This window comes from Strigops habroptila, chromosome 1 (genome assembly GCF_004027225.2).
Source record: "Strigops habroptila isolate Jane chromosome 1, bStrHab1.2.pri, whole genome shotgun sequence".
Taxonomy (NCBI): Eukaryota; Metazoa; Chordata; class Aves; order Psittaciformes; family Psittacidae; genus Strigops; species Strigops habroptila.
Window position 1 is genome coordinate 27,936,833 of NC_044277.2, and position 13,634 is coordinate 27,950,466.

At 40.9% G+C, this 13,634-nt stretch overlaps 1 protein-coding gene across 11 annotated transcripts in view; it reads right to left on the reverse strand.

Moving 5' to 3' along the window:
- The window catches only part of RALYL (RALY RNA binding protein like), a 377,671-nt gene extending 365,365 nt beyond the window's left edge, over window positions 1-12,306 (reverse strand). For 3 of the 11 annotated variants that reach the window (XM_030491118.1, XM_030491133.1, XM_030491097.1), the window contains exons 1-2: window positions 11,869-12,301; window positions 10,858-10,944 (exon numbers count right to left, since the gene is read on the reverse strand). The gene's annotated coding sequence lies outside the window, so the exon portion shown is untranslated. Of the gene's footprint in view, window positions 1-10,857; window positions 11,111-11,868 lie in introns of all 11 variants that reach the window. The other 8 variants (XM_030491082.1, XM_030491070.1, XM_030491107.1 and 5 more) reach the window with 6 other exon arrangements.
- Window positions 12,307-13,634: the final 1,328 nt, after the last annotated feature.

Here is a 13,634-nt window from a genome sequence, read left to right on the forward strand (position 1 = left end):
CAAGTGGGGGGATGGACATACTCTCCGCCAAGCATGTCCTGGTGCGTGCAAGAGCTCCTGTTCACCTTGTGGGACAGCCACAGCCCTCAGTATGTTTCTCCAGGGAATCTCGCTATCTCAGTGAGTTGACCCAAAGGGGTCTTTCAGGGTGCCTGCTTTTTGTAGACTGCCCAGAGATCCAACATACCAAGTTCAGGGGCTCTGAGTACCCTGCTAAAATCAGAAACCTACTATTCAATGTGTGACTCAAGTAAGTTTGGCACAAACAATCAAAATCTAAAAAAACTGCAAGAAAAATACATCAGACAGACTTCAATACCAACCAAAGTTTAAAGTTTCTAGTCAGGTAATGAGGCAACATTCAGTTGTATCAGTTACAGTGATTCTTCTAAGTAAAATTAAGTTCTCCTAAATGTGAATAAAATTCAACATATCCTTAAACATAAAATCCCTAAAAGAAGTCATCATTTTCTTGCAGTTTTATGTACCGTATTTTTATTTAATAGCATGTTTGCATTTGACCTATTGAATTTAGATATACATAATACCTAACAGTTTTGTCTACAGTAATTTTTTTTAAAGTCTTTTTAGGATATAAAATTTATTTCAGCCTTTTGGACCTGATCATTCTGCTCTGGACCTGTTCTACCAGCATCTGTAATGAATACCTGTTCCATCCGGAATCTGTTGAAACCTAACACATTTCTTCACTCAATTACCATAATTGATTATAGTATATGATAAGCAATTGGGAAGTCTCAGTAACTGCCATTTAAAGAATTAAGTCTGCAAATTTTTGCAGCTGTGGGGTTTTTTTTGTATTGGCTCACTGGCTCCCCTTTGGCTTTTTTGTATCAGGCAGATTAGTATAGGGGAGCCATAGGACCAATTTAAGCTCTAGATTTAGGAAATACCTTCTGAGAAAGACAAATTACTGGATATACCCTTTCTATCAACACTCCCAAAACAATCATGTCAGGTAGAAGGGATTCTTGGTGGGAACAGCTGTGAAGAGGCAGGTACATAGAAGGAATGAAAAGAGATTTGGCCAAAGTGTCCTTTTAATCTGAGCACTCCTCAACCTTCGGAGTGGCTGCCTTCCAGCTGGGAAGACAGGCCAGATGCCGGGACCAAGCTCTGCACCAGACCAGCACTGAGCAGTGGGTCCCTATTTCCTGTCTGTATGAGTCACACTACACAGCATAAAATCAGATTGCGTTTTTCACACTTTTTTTTTGGTCTCACTCATGAAGTACAAAAACATTCCACACTTTCATAGTTAAAGACACAAGTCTACTTTTCTAGGAGGAAAATAATGCTACTTCAAGAACCAGTTACATGAATAGTGTCATGTTATAATTTGTGAGAAGAGGGATATATTTTGTTGTTTGCAAGGCTTTACTTGTTCTGGTTTTGTTTTTTAACAAAAAATGGAAAAGAGAAGTGAAATATCTGTAGTGCTGATGAAAGCTAAGGTGGTGGAGAGGGAGAGGGGCCTGAGCCCAAGGGGTAGGTGAGGAGGAGCAAGGACTGCAAACATTCCCATTGCCTGGAACTTTAACTGAACCACTAGGGATTTTTTTCTCCATTTCTATTGCTGCCCCTCCTCCTTCTCTTTCTACTCCTCTCCCCTCTTCCACCCTATTGCTTGCTTTTCTTTCATCCTTCTGAGCTGTGCCGACACCAGGGGAGAGGTCCAGAGCAGGAGGGAAGGTTCAGCAAGCCTGAAATAAAAAAACATTACAAACAAAAGATAAAAAAGATCTAGGAATTCAAATGAACACACCCAATATTTTAAAATAGACTTTTCTCTGTTTGTCACTGCAGACCAGTGCGACACAGGTCTCTATGGCAGGGCTGATTTTGATCTTAAAAGATCTAAAAGTGAAAAGTAGCCAGTCTTATTCTGATTGACGAATATTAATAACAGTCATTAATATTTGTGACCGAGTATCAAGAATTTCTGAACCCATTTTAAAATCTCTGAGATAAAATGTCACATTGCATAGGATTTTAACTCGTGCATCAAATAAAAATAATAATAATTAAAAAATAGCATTCCTGAAACAGCTTATTTCCTTAAACTAAACTCTAATTATTTTTCTTGTAATGTCTCCTTTCAAAAGAATGTCCCTGAACATAATCTTCATTCAGGGCAGGGGACCACCTACTCAGCCAGAGCAGCTGGCAGAGTAAGACCCAGAGACATCACAGAGAGAGTTTGGCTTATATGCCCTGCCTTCATGGAGACATTCGGTTTGTGCTCATCTGTGCCCTAACAATCTATGGTCATGAGACGATGGTCATATTCCTGTGACAACACTGTGCTCCTGACTCTGAGCCAAGATGCATGTGTGAAAAAGGAAACATTATGGTGCTTAAATGAAACAAGGAAAAGAGCCAAAAACTTCATGAAGTCAGTGAAGGCTTTTATCCCTGTTTTATGTGGATACTGATCAGACAATGTATTTTTGAGAGACACTACAAAAACCTAAGGTAGGAATACGGATACATTGTGAGGAACAAAGTGGAAGACCAAGAGGTGGTGAAGGGTGTAACATGACACAATAGCTGAAGCTAACAGTTTACAGTCCCCAGAGCATATTCCTGCACTTATTTGAAATAGTTATTTCAAAGTGATAAGAACTCCAACTTCTTAATTCCTCTTCTCAATTCTGACAAGTCTGTAAGATTTCCAAATCTGTATAAGCCATCATAATGTGTCTGTTAGAGCCCACAGCTGCATCTCACCTTATTACAGTAGTAATGCTATTGGGCAATTAACTCTTCCTATGCTGAGTTTTGTGCTTATTCCTATAATACCAAACAGTTAATTTCTAATTTGGATTCAGCTTTTGTTCCATTTCATACTATGCTGTCAGTGAAAAATACAGCCTGTGAGAGCACTTTAATGACATTTGCACCAGCAATCAGAGAATGCCACTCTGAGAATAAAACAAACCCTATGGTGGAAACATGTACTCTGCATTCATATATTTCAGTACCTGTACAAAATCTTACAGAAAGCCCAAACACACACTGAAAAGAAATTCATAATTTGTGGAGAAAAAGAATGTTACATCATACTGTGCAGCGGCACAAATTAGCCAGTGCTTTTGCATCCTGCTATTCACAATGCCTTGGGACAGTTCTAAAGCAAGTCACTGAAACAAATTTTGTCTTATGAGCTGATTTATACAAAAGTTAACACTTGGGCTTATAAAATTCCAGTCTTCTCTAGAAAATTACTGGAGACAAGGAAAAATAAAACCTATCTGGGTAGTAAAAAATAGAGGTTTTACTGGAATCCTTTGTAACAAGCATGTACACGATGATACTAGCAGGATGCCATCAACAGCTAAATATCTAACTTATGTTGACTGGATGACTTACTTCACAAACAGCTCACGTCCATGGATTTTAGTATAGGACTCTGTGAGGAGAACTCAATGAAGCAATGGGTTGTAGAATTACATTATAAACAGTCAGAAAACTGAGTGAAGCAATGGAAAAAAGGTATGAAATCTTGGGCCCAACAGAAATCTCTGAAATCTTTGGGAATTTTGTCATAGTCCAGAACCAATTCAAAGTGTTTAGAAAGACATTTGCATTTCTATGAAAAAATTACTGCAGAAGTTGAAAAGAAATTCAAGTAAAAACTTAAAGCCGTGAAGATTCTAGTGGCCCCAAAGTAAGTTTTCAACCAAATATTTCATTAAGAAATTCGTATTTCGACAGATGAGGTGGTGGTGATGGTGGGGAAGCATGAGATTCAACTCCTCTGAGTTCATCCACCAAAAAGTTAGGAATCTAGTTTAAAGCTAGAACCCATTTAGGATCTCTTTCATCAGTAAAGAAAGAGAGGCATTTTAGAAAGGTTGTTCATCTCAGCTATCCAGAGATGCCTCTTTTGGGATATAATCCATAATTCTCTGGAGGTGCCTATATATCTCTATTGACTACAAAGCCTTGAGCAACTGTGTTAGACTTTGATGACTAACTTTTAGATGGCTAAAATGATGACTAGCTTAGCTCTGAAAACCTATTTCTTAAACAGCAAGGTTAAGTGAGATAAATTGAGCCTTTTGTGTGAATCATTTTATCAAAAATCTACAGAAAGAAATGCGTTGGCATGAAATTTTGACCAGCAGATATATTGCTGATTTTCATAGGACCAGGGTTTAATTCTGCACCTTCTGTTTCTACATCACCTACCAGAGCAGGGCACATGCTGATGCATGGTAACACAGTATGCTTTTCTCATAAAATATAAACAATAAAAATAGCATCAGTGTCCTGATGAACTATTCCCCCAAAGCAAAAGTGACATAACATCAAAATTTAAATGTAGTTTGTCTTTTTATTGTGCATAATGTACACTAATTGTCTACAACTTACAAGTGATCAACTAGAAGATGTTAATCTCTTCAGAGCCAATCTTGCAGTTGTCCCATTTACAGAACTCCCATTTAACTGGAAGCTGTACATGCAGGAAGAAAACATAATTACATCCTTCTTCCTCTGCAGTTTGGGGCGGAGGGGTAGAAAGTGGATGTGAATTTAAGCAGCAGAGAGACCACCAGAAAACGGACCTACTGTGCAACATCGCACTGTGAAATCGGTGGCAAATACAAAACAAGAAATGAGATAATAGCACTGATATTTTTGTTACTTAGAATAAAGTATAATTAATCCCTTTTATAGGTACCCAAACAGGAAGTTTTGTTTTAATTACAGTTTCAGGGTGTCTATTTCATAGACAGTGCATGACAGCACATTTTCGAATGCTCTACAACTTCTGTCCGCCTATCTATCGGGTGAAGGATCTTTTGATAAAATATTGTAACTAGGTAGAATTCCTTTTCTTTTATAAAAAGTAACTGCATTACAGATCAAGCACAGAAGCATGATGCTGCAATTACTAAAAGCACAGTGTTTCCTTGTGAAAAGGCAGTAAGTTACTACAACTCCCTCTACTCACAAGAAGGTCTGTTAGCATTCAGTAACCCTTGCAGACCTGGTGTGCAAAAATGCACAAAACTATCTTTGTTACATTCATGCTTTTTTTTTTTTTCATTTTATTTATTCATATTGCTCTAATAAAGAGGATGACTAGGACAGTGCAAACATTTTAGTATTTCTGAACTGTGTTATAACACAACCAAACAGAAAGAAGGACCAGCACTCTCAACACCACACAAATCTAATTCTTTGAGACTGTACAATTCTTAAGTCAGCCTAAAAAAACTGCACGCGAGGTATACATGTGCTGTGCATCTTCCAAATCGTAAAGTTACCACTATTTAACAAGATGTGTCTTGTATCTATTTGGCATAGATGCTGTTCAGCCTCTATGTAAAATTCTCAGCAAAACCAGAGACACTGACTCTTTACTGAATGAGCTGTGCTTGTGCAATATTTTTCTACAGAACAAATTTAGCTTTGCTTAAGTCAGGTGAAGAATCCCATTAATATTTGATTCATGTCACACAGCCCCTTTATCTTGATCCTGCACAACACAAAGCACATGCCTGACTCAAGGGAGATCTTGATGAAAGCAACTGATGTGACTGAGCAGGCTGAAATACAGTTAGTATGGGGCACAGCTGGAAGACTGAGACCTGACTTTTGCCAAGTTATTTAATAATTAGCAAGGTCCAATACTCATCATTGGATCCTTCACGATTTCTTGTTCTTTAACTAATAAGAATGCCCTGTACTGTCTTTTATAAGCTCTGGCTGTCCAAAGGACTAATAGCAGTGCTCAGAGGATCACAGAATTGCCCATGCAAAGTCTCAGCTGTTTTCAGAGCTCCATATTGACTTGGTTGCTCAGAGACTGCAAGTTGGCAGAGGCAATAACCACTGGCACCAGGAGAAGACCACCTGGGAAGGGCTATCAATGTAACCCAAATTTAATCAGAACTTTGAGTATTTAAGGAGAAAAACTCATGAGTGTGCAAAGGAAAAATAAAAAGCCTGGGGAGTGTCATTCATATTCCACCAAGATCATACTCATTCTTGGTCATCACTCATATGAAACCCACCTCTGCTTCCTCAAACCTCTACCAGCCGAGTAGAAATTATTACATTTATTACCATAACCATGAAGAAATTACACCAGAGCAAAAAGCTTTGCTCCTGAGACTGAAATGGTTGCAGTGAAACTGCAACCTGTTCCTGAGACTGAAAAACTGCAGAATGGTTGAGCCCTGACATCCTGGCAGGCCAGCTGGCACACAAGGAGCCTGCACTGGATGCTGGGGAGGCACATGAAGGAGTACCACAGAGGCAATTTAATTCTGCAGCTTCTGTCAAGCAGTAGTAGATATTATCAGTGTGTATAAATTTACTACACAGAGAAAGTTAAACTATTTGTTCTTAAACAAAAGCGTTGGTTAAGCCCTAAATGATAATTAAATAAGATTTCTGTTAATTCTCCATCATGCTAAAAATTTATCTAAAAGTATCTATATGATTCTATCTATTTGTCTATCTACCTTTTTATCCCAGAATACCATAATGATAAAAATGAATCAATTGTATTCACACTAAGCAACCTGAGGTTTACTTAGTAATTTGAATACCTACTTGATTACTTGTTTTAATTGTTGGTAGATGATTGAGATTGGAAAATCACACTTCATTGTGCAAAAATAAACTTTCTCAGAAAATACTTCCAAAACCACAGTATAAATGCTTTTGAAGGATTAAATACATTATAGAGATTAAAGTGTCATTTTGAAATAGGAAAGAGTAAAGATTAAAAAAAAAAAGAAAAAAAGTACAAATTATTCTAATGCGTGAATATGCAAAATGATAATCTTCAAGCCATTTTACTCTTCTAATTGTTCAAAGATCATAAAATAATATCGGTATGTTACCAAAGGCAAAAAAGTTACATTGTAACCTTCATACCATTTAAAAGTAGCATTCTGTTTTCTTCTGTCAGTCTGGATCTGAGTTTAAGGAACCTACAAACTGGATGACTATGTAGACAGTGCCACAGATTTAATAACTTTCATCAGGAAATAGTCATCTTTAGCCTGCTGTTCAGAAATTCTGTAAGTACTTAAAACATGAAGGATTCAGCTCCAGAATTTGACAGAGCACTGCTTCCTGTAAGAACACCAAGAGCAGTTAAAAACATTAATCTGAGGGCAACCTATCAGTCTTTACCATCCTACACTTCAAACACTATTAAGCTTTTTTATCTTTTTATCTTTGAAACCCACAATGTGGGGAATGATGAAAATGGGGGGAAAAAAAAGAAAAAAAAACCCAAAAAAACAACAAAACCAAAACAAAACACTGCAAAAGAGAAATAATCTGCTTTTAGAATAATGCTTCAGAAGACTAGAGAGCAAAGATATAAGCAACCTGGGAAGAAATTAATACAGAAAATATATTTTTAAAAGCATTGTAGCCAACTTTCACGTTTATTCCTGATGGAAGACAGTCCCTGATACAGCATTGGCTCTAGCCCACGCAGGTTCCCCTGGCTGGTATGAATACAAAATACTAGAACAATAAGCAGAAGATTCTTGGGAGTCAGAGTGTGTCACGAGAAATTCCTGAGGGTCCTTTGCTGTCACATTCTAGCCAGAGAAATTCAGACTGATTAGGCAGAGCAAAGGGAAGGTCCTCATGGCATAAAGCCTGTTTCACCAGAAGGCAGCACGTCCACAAGTGCAGCTCCAGGTGGAAACATTCAGGCTGATGTGAAAGCCAGAGACTGGACTACCATGTTTGCAGCTGAAAGCAGAACAGACCAGCCTGGGCAATGGACTGGAATGCAGCTGCCCTGCTTCTGCTGCAGCATGATTTTGGTCAGTCAATCTCAGCATCCCTTCCCAGTGCTGCCCACACTACCAAGAATCTCTCCCTAGTAAGCCCAGCAAACATGAGTGAAAAGGGGCTGTGATTGCTCTTTGGAAATATACTCTGAAGAGGAGCAGAGATGTGGAGAAGGAACCTTACTGTTTCAGGACAGCACTGGCACAAAAATAAAGGAGCATAAACTGTCTGAGAATAAATTTAGGACAGGAACGAGCTTTCTAACAGCCTGAAGAGTGAGGCTCTGCCCAGCCTTTGAAGAGGTGCAGTGGAAGTGGTGCCCCAGCTAAATTTAAACTGGAGCTTGCTGAGTCTGAACAAAATAAGACCAGCCTAACGTCACAGTAAAACAGAGCTGATGACTCCACAGGCCTCTCTAGTCCTACCTCCTACATAGGAAAATGTGAGAAGATAATGCTCCTGCTGCCAATTCAGGCCACTACAGTGACTAAACCCATGTATTAATGAGTCAGTGCTTTGGGCACTATACAGTTAGTAACTTCTGTTCACCTGTTCATTTTTATTTGCTAGTAAGTGCCGCTAATAATAGTTATGGAAGAAGAAGAAAAAAAAACTTTCCAAAGCTTTTAGTTTACAAACCTTTATTAACAGTATCTTAAATACTTAAACTGTCCTGAATATCAGAACAGATGTAAAGAAAAAGAGATGTCATTTAAGCCTGGACACTCATGACTTTCAGGAGTTAGGGCAGTACAAGTACATCTCATACTAAATATAAGAAAAGTAATTATATCATCACTTGTAGAAACAAAGCTGCAATTCTTAGATAAAATTTATATTCATCTCAAAAGTACAAAAGGACAATTGTCTCTTACACTTACACTCTTACTCTTCTAAACATGCTTTCAACAGCATTAGTCATAGCATAACTATGGAAACATCAAGCTGGAACCAATTCCACCACCCCAAATCCTACTGTGCCCACATACTGCAGGAGGTAGAAGCATCCTCTTTCAAACTTAGCTCCTTTATTCCTGTTTTAAAGTCCCTATGCTGTTTGATATATCATGCAACCTCAGACTGCTGCAAATTAAATGTATGTATATTAATTACCATGCAACTCAGACAACAGGTGCTTTGTAGATGAAATCTAGGTGCTGACCATGGAAAGTTTTAAGAATGCTCTTTCTCAGACTTCAATACTAGGTGACCAGGATTAGATCTTCAGTCAGCAGCTATCTGTACAAAATTACTCACACAACACACCTGCAATATTAAAAGAAAGGACAAAAGGAACATCATTCTGGAAACTGCTAGCCTAGTTGCTTTATTTGAGTGCTTCAGCAAAATAAAAAATATTTTGCTTACTGGCAGTTCCACATAATTTAAAGAAAAAAAAAAAAAATAAGGAGGGATGGAAATAAAAAGAGGGATGGAAGATAAAGTTTCAATCACTCCTGTATTTTAATGGCTCGCTTTCAAATTAAATCATGAAAAAATAAGCAGGCTGAGTCTTCTTAAAACAAGGAGTATTGACCTAAAAAAATCATAACCATTTTGGAGAAGTCATCATAATCTATCATGCAAATACCTAGACAGTGGTTTTTAGACACATGGATTATTGACCTCAATATACTGCCAAAAGTATTCCATCAAGTCAGAGCAGAAGCCATGCATAAATATGTGCTACATATTTTTTATTATATTTAAACTGGAAAAGACCACTGTAAATATCTAATAGATATGTTTCTACAAAGAGAAATGAATTTATTTATTTTTCAACAAGATTAATTGCACCAGAGAATGCTGAAGACTTGTTATACACACTTTCTGCTTTAAAGGAAGCTGTTAAGTTACAAGAATGTAAATATAAGTGTTAGAAGCCTCAAACTTCTGGACCATTTGTAGTCCTATGAATTATTTTTGCATATACCACTGTGAGAAAAGAAACATACCGCCTGCAACGTAGTTTCCGTATCTGAATACACAGCATATCTTTATAGTTATAGATCCCTAAAAGCTTTTTATTCAAAATACATTAAGCAATCCCATCATAACGAAGTGAACAACAAAGAACACTGCAGATCCAAGCATTCAGCACTTCAACTTTAGCATAATATTGCACTGTATCATTTGGGGGGGGGAATGAAAAAGAGAACCATCACCAAGAACCCCTGTCATCTGGAAAAAACTCTCCAAATTGTATTGTAGAGAACCTATTATACTGTCTTTACATCAGAGGCAGCCTCTGTTAAGCATTTAAGTGCTTTCAATGAAAAGTAACAGTTTGTTCTCCAATCCTGAACTCTCAGTGACTGTCACGGAAAGTAACATTCTCTGTCGCCAGCAGCATTAATGATCATCACAACAAAATGAAACACCTTCAAGCAAATATCTGCTTCTGATTAATCTCCATCCCAATGAATTAAATTCGTAAGAGGCAACCTGCTGCCTTGTTTACGCCTTTTTAATATGAGGAGCAGAAGTTGGATATAAGGGGTTTGCTGCCCTTAGGGCTAAGAAATATGCCTCATGTGGCAGTGAGCCAACTCTCTGAGGGAGCCTCCTTTGCTGCTTCTGTCACAGCTATTTTCTAATGGATAATTTTTAAACAGATGCACATACAAACACACAAGTCACCATAATACAGGGCGAGGGGGTTTGTTTTTGTCTGAAGTCCTGTAAGCATTCCAATGTGCTCCTAACGAGGATCTCAAGGCTTCATCCAGTTTCTGTTTGTGGTTTTGTTTTGGGGTTTTTGATTTAAAAAAAAAAAAAAAGGAAAAGTGAGGTGTCTGGATTCCCCCCCCCCTTCCCCTCTCTACAACACAGCCCATAAAACACCTCTCTTCAAGCTTAACTGACCTAGGCTCAATTAGTGCAACATCTTACACACATCCAAGCAATCACAAGGCAGAGATATTTAGTTCAGTCCTCATGTGTATTGCACAGAAACCTTTACTTAGGGGTGGAAAGAGATTTCTTAAAAAAATAAAAAAATAAAAAAATCCCACAATGTAATTTACACAGCGTGGTAACGCCTACAAGGAGATGAAGTACCTGCACTGGGGAGATGTTCAGTTGTTCACTTCATCTTCCGTTGACAAGGAAACCAAACCGCACTTCATTCTCCAGGAAAACCTTCCACTGCCATCATTTGAAAACGTATTTATTTGTATATATGTATATATCTATCATCATCATGATAATAATAACCATCATAAAATACTGCCGGCAAAAGAATAAAAAAGTCAAAGTGCAAAATGTGCAAAAGTAAGGATCATCTATTTGGCTTTCTGGTTTGCTTTGTTATCTTTAAGGAGGAAAAAAAAGTATTTAAAAATGATAACTGTAACACACTGCAAGAAAAGTTTCACATTATAAATAGGCACCAAAAACTGAAGAAGGGAAAAAAAAAAAACACCACCACCCTGCTGATTGCACTGAGTGTCAATAAAAAAGAAACAATAACAAAAATAATAAAATTAATATCTTGCTCTGTGGCTTCCACCAGTATTGCAAGATTACAAACTCTGTGTAAACACTGCTGTAAAATGCACTTGCAATTCCCATCTCTTTACGGAAAAAAACCCCCTTAAAAATCACCCAAAAATAAAAATAAAACAATACCAGAGAAAATGCTCTGCAAAAAGAGTTAGAAACATGCCTTTCCTCTTATCTTTAAAAAATAAGCTTAATATTTCACATCGCTTTTCTGTGCCACAACAAAACCAGTTGCATATATAGATATATAGCTACTAAATGTATATCAGTTGTTGCTGGACTGGCAAGTCTGTATTATTAATATTATCATTTTTCATTCCCAGTGACTCCCGGCCCCAGCAGCACCTTTTGCTCACAGTTTAGTAACCATCGCATGCTAGCAAAAAAAAAAAAAAAAAAAACCCCACACAAAAAAACTTGTCATCAGCAAAAGATCAAATCCATTAAAACAATAATCAAAGAGGAATTAAAAAAAAAAAAAAGGAATAAAAAAACGGAAAAAATAAAAGTAAGAAAAAAAAAAGACAAAAAAAATAAGGAAAAGAATGTCAGCGGAAAGGTACTCACCGAGAGGGAGTAAAAGGGTGGAATAAAAATGAGAGTTACTATAAAATACAGTATGGCGGTGGAAGAAGGAATGAGGCGCTTTTTTTTTCCTCTCCTCTCTAGCCTCTGCCTCCGGCAACCGCCACGTGATCCGCAGCCGGGCGGACTCGCAGCCGGGAGGGTGCAGCAACGGCGGCGGCGGCGGGCGCGGACCCAGCCTAGACCGGCCCGCCCCGAGCGGCTCCCGCCGCGCCCTGCGCTTCGCTCCGCACCCGCGCTCAGCTTCGGCAGGTGCTGCTCACTGCTCGCTCGCTCGCTTGCACACGCACCCCTTCGATACACACACTCGCACTCACACCGAGGCGCGGGCACGCAGCCGACTGCGCGGGCGAGGTGCGGAGGCGGGCGCGTCTTGCGCGGCAGTGCAACTTGCTCGCTGGGGCTGCGAGAAGTTGCCGCCCGGCGCCACCCGCTCGCCTGTTGCCCTACGGCCGCCGCCGTTCTGTGCGCCGCCGGTGCGGTGCCGCTCCCCGCGGGACTGGGGCCGGCGGCGGGCGGAGCTCAGAGCGGAGCGGGGTTTGCCAGGGTGGGGGGTGCCGTGCCCCGGCGGCAGCTGCAGTCCAGCGCCGGGCTCGGTGGCGTGTGCGCTCGGGTTACCCCTCCTGGCGCTCCGGCGGGGGTTGGAGAGGGTGTGCTGTGCACAGGGGTGCCGTGTGTGCGCCCCCCAGCTCGCTGTTTGCTCGGGGGTGCCTGCCCTGATCCCCGCGGGTGCGCAGGGTGCCCCTCCTGCTTCTCCGGCTCGGCGGGAGTGCGCCGGGGTACTCGTGGCAGGCAGGAAGGTACCGAGGGGTACCCCGTGCTCCCACTCCAGCTCAGGTGCTGTGCACAGGCACCCAGCTTCTGCGGCTGCTGCTGGGGCGGGGGGAGTGATGGGGTGTGCAGTAGCGGCACCTTGCTGCTACTCTTGCTTCGGGTGTGTGCTCAGCGCAGGGTGGTTCCATGCCGTCCGCTGGGGCTGTAGTTGCCGTTCCACCCAGTCGTGTCTGGGGCGTGCTGCTCCGTCTTCTTCCGGAGAGCGTTTCACGTGCAGCTGGGGAGAGAAGGACGGGTACCAGCAGTCCCGTCTGTTAGGTGCTTTTGTTTGTTGGCTGCTACCCTGCTTCGTGGCCTCTCCCTCCTCCCATCCTTGCAGTGTCAGGGCTGTTACATCCTGTAACAAAGTTACTGGCCGAGGTGGGAAGGAAACAAGTGTTTTCAGAGCGGGTCACTCGCTGTGGGTGCATGCCTAGGGCAACCCAGAGTCCCAAGCAGGGTGATGCAGGGCAGCAGGGTGACCCCGGGTGGACATCCCACAGGGCATGGCAGGCAACTGCCTGCTGCCTCCTCCCATCGTGGTGCAAGTCTTTGGGTTTGGGCCCCAAAGCACATGGAGCAGCCCTGAAGCAGCTCTGTGGTTGGCCCGATGGCAGCTCTCTCCCCTTCCCATTATCAGGCAAGAAATACATACTGTATGCTACTGTTGCTGAGAGTTTCCTCAAGATGCTTGCTGTTCCCTTTTTAACTCTCCTCTCTTGTCTCCTCATTAACAAACACAGCAGTTGCAGAGAGCAGCGGCTGGGGCTGGGAGCAGCTTTGCTCTGGCTCCAGCTGAAGCAAGACTTGGGTGCAGCACCACCAGGCCCCAGCCCGCTGTCTCAGCTCAGCTGCAGAGGTGGTGTCCTCACTTCACTGGCCCCCAAAATATTCACTGATAACAATCTCCCCCAAACTTACTAAATTACTGCTTC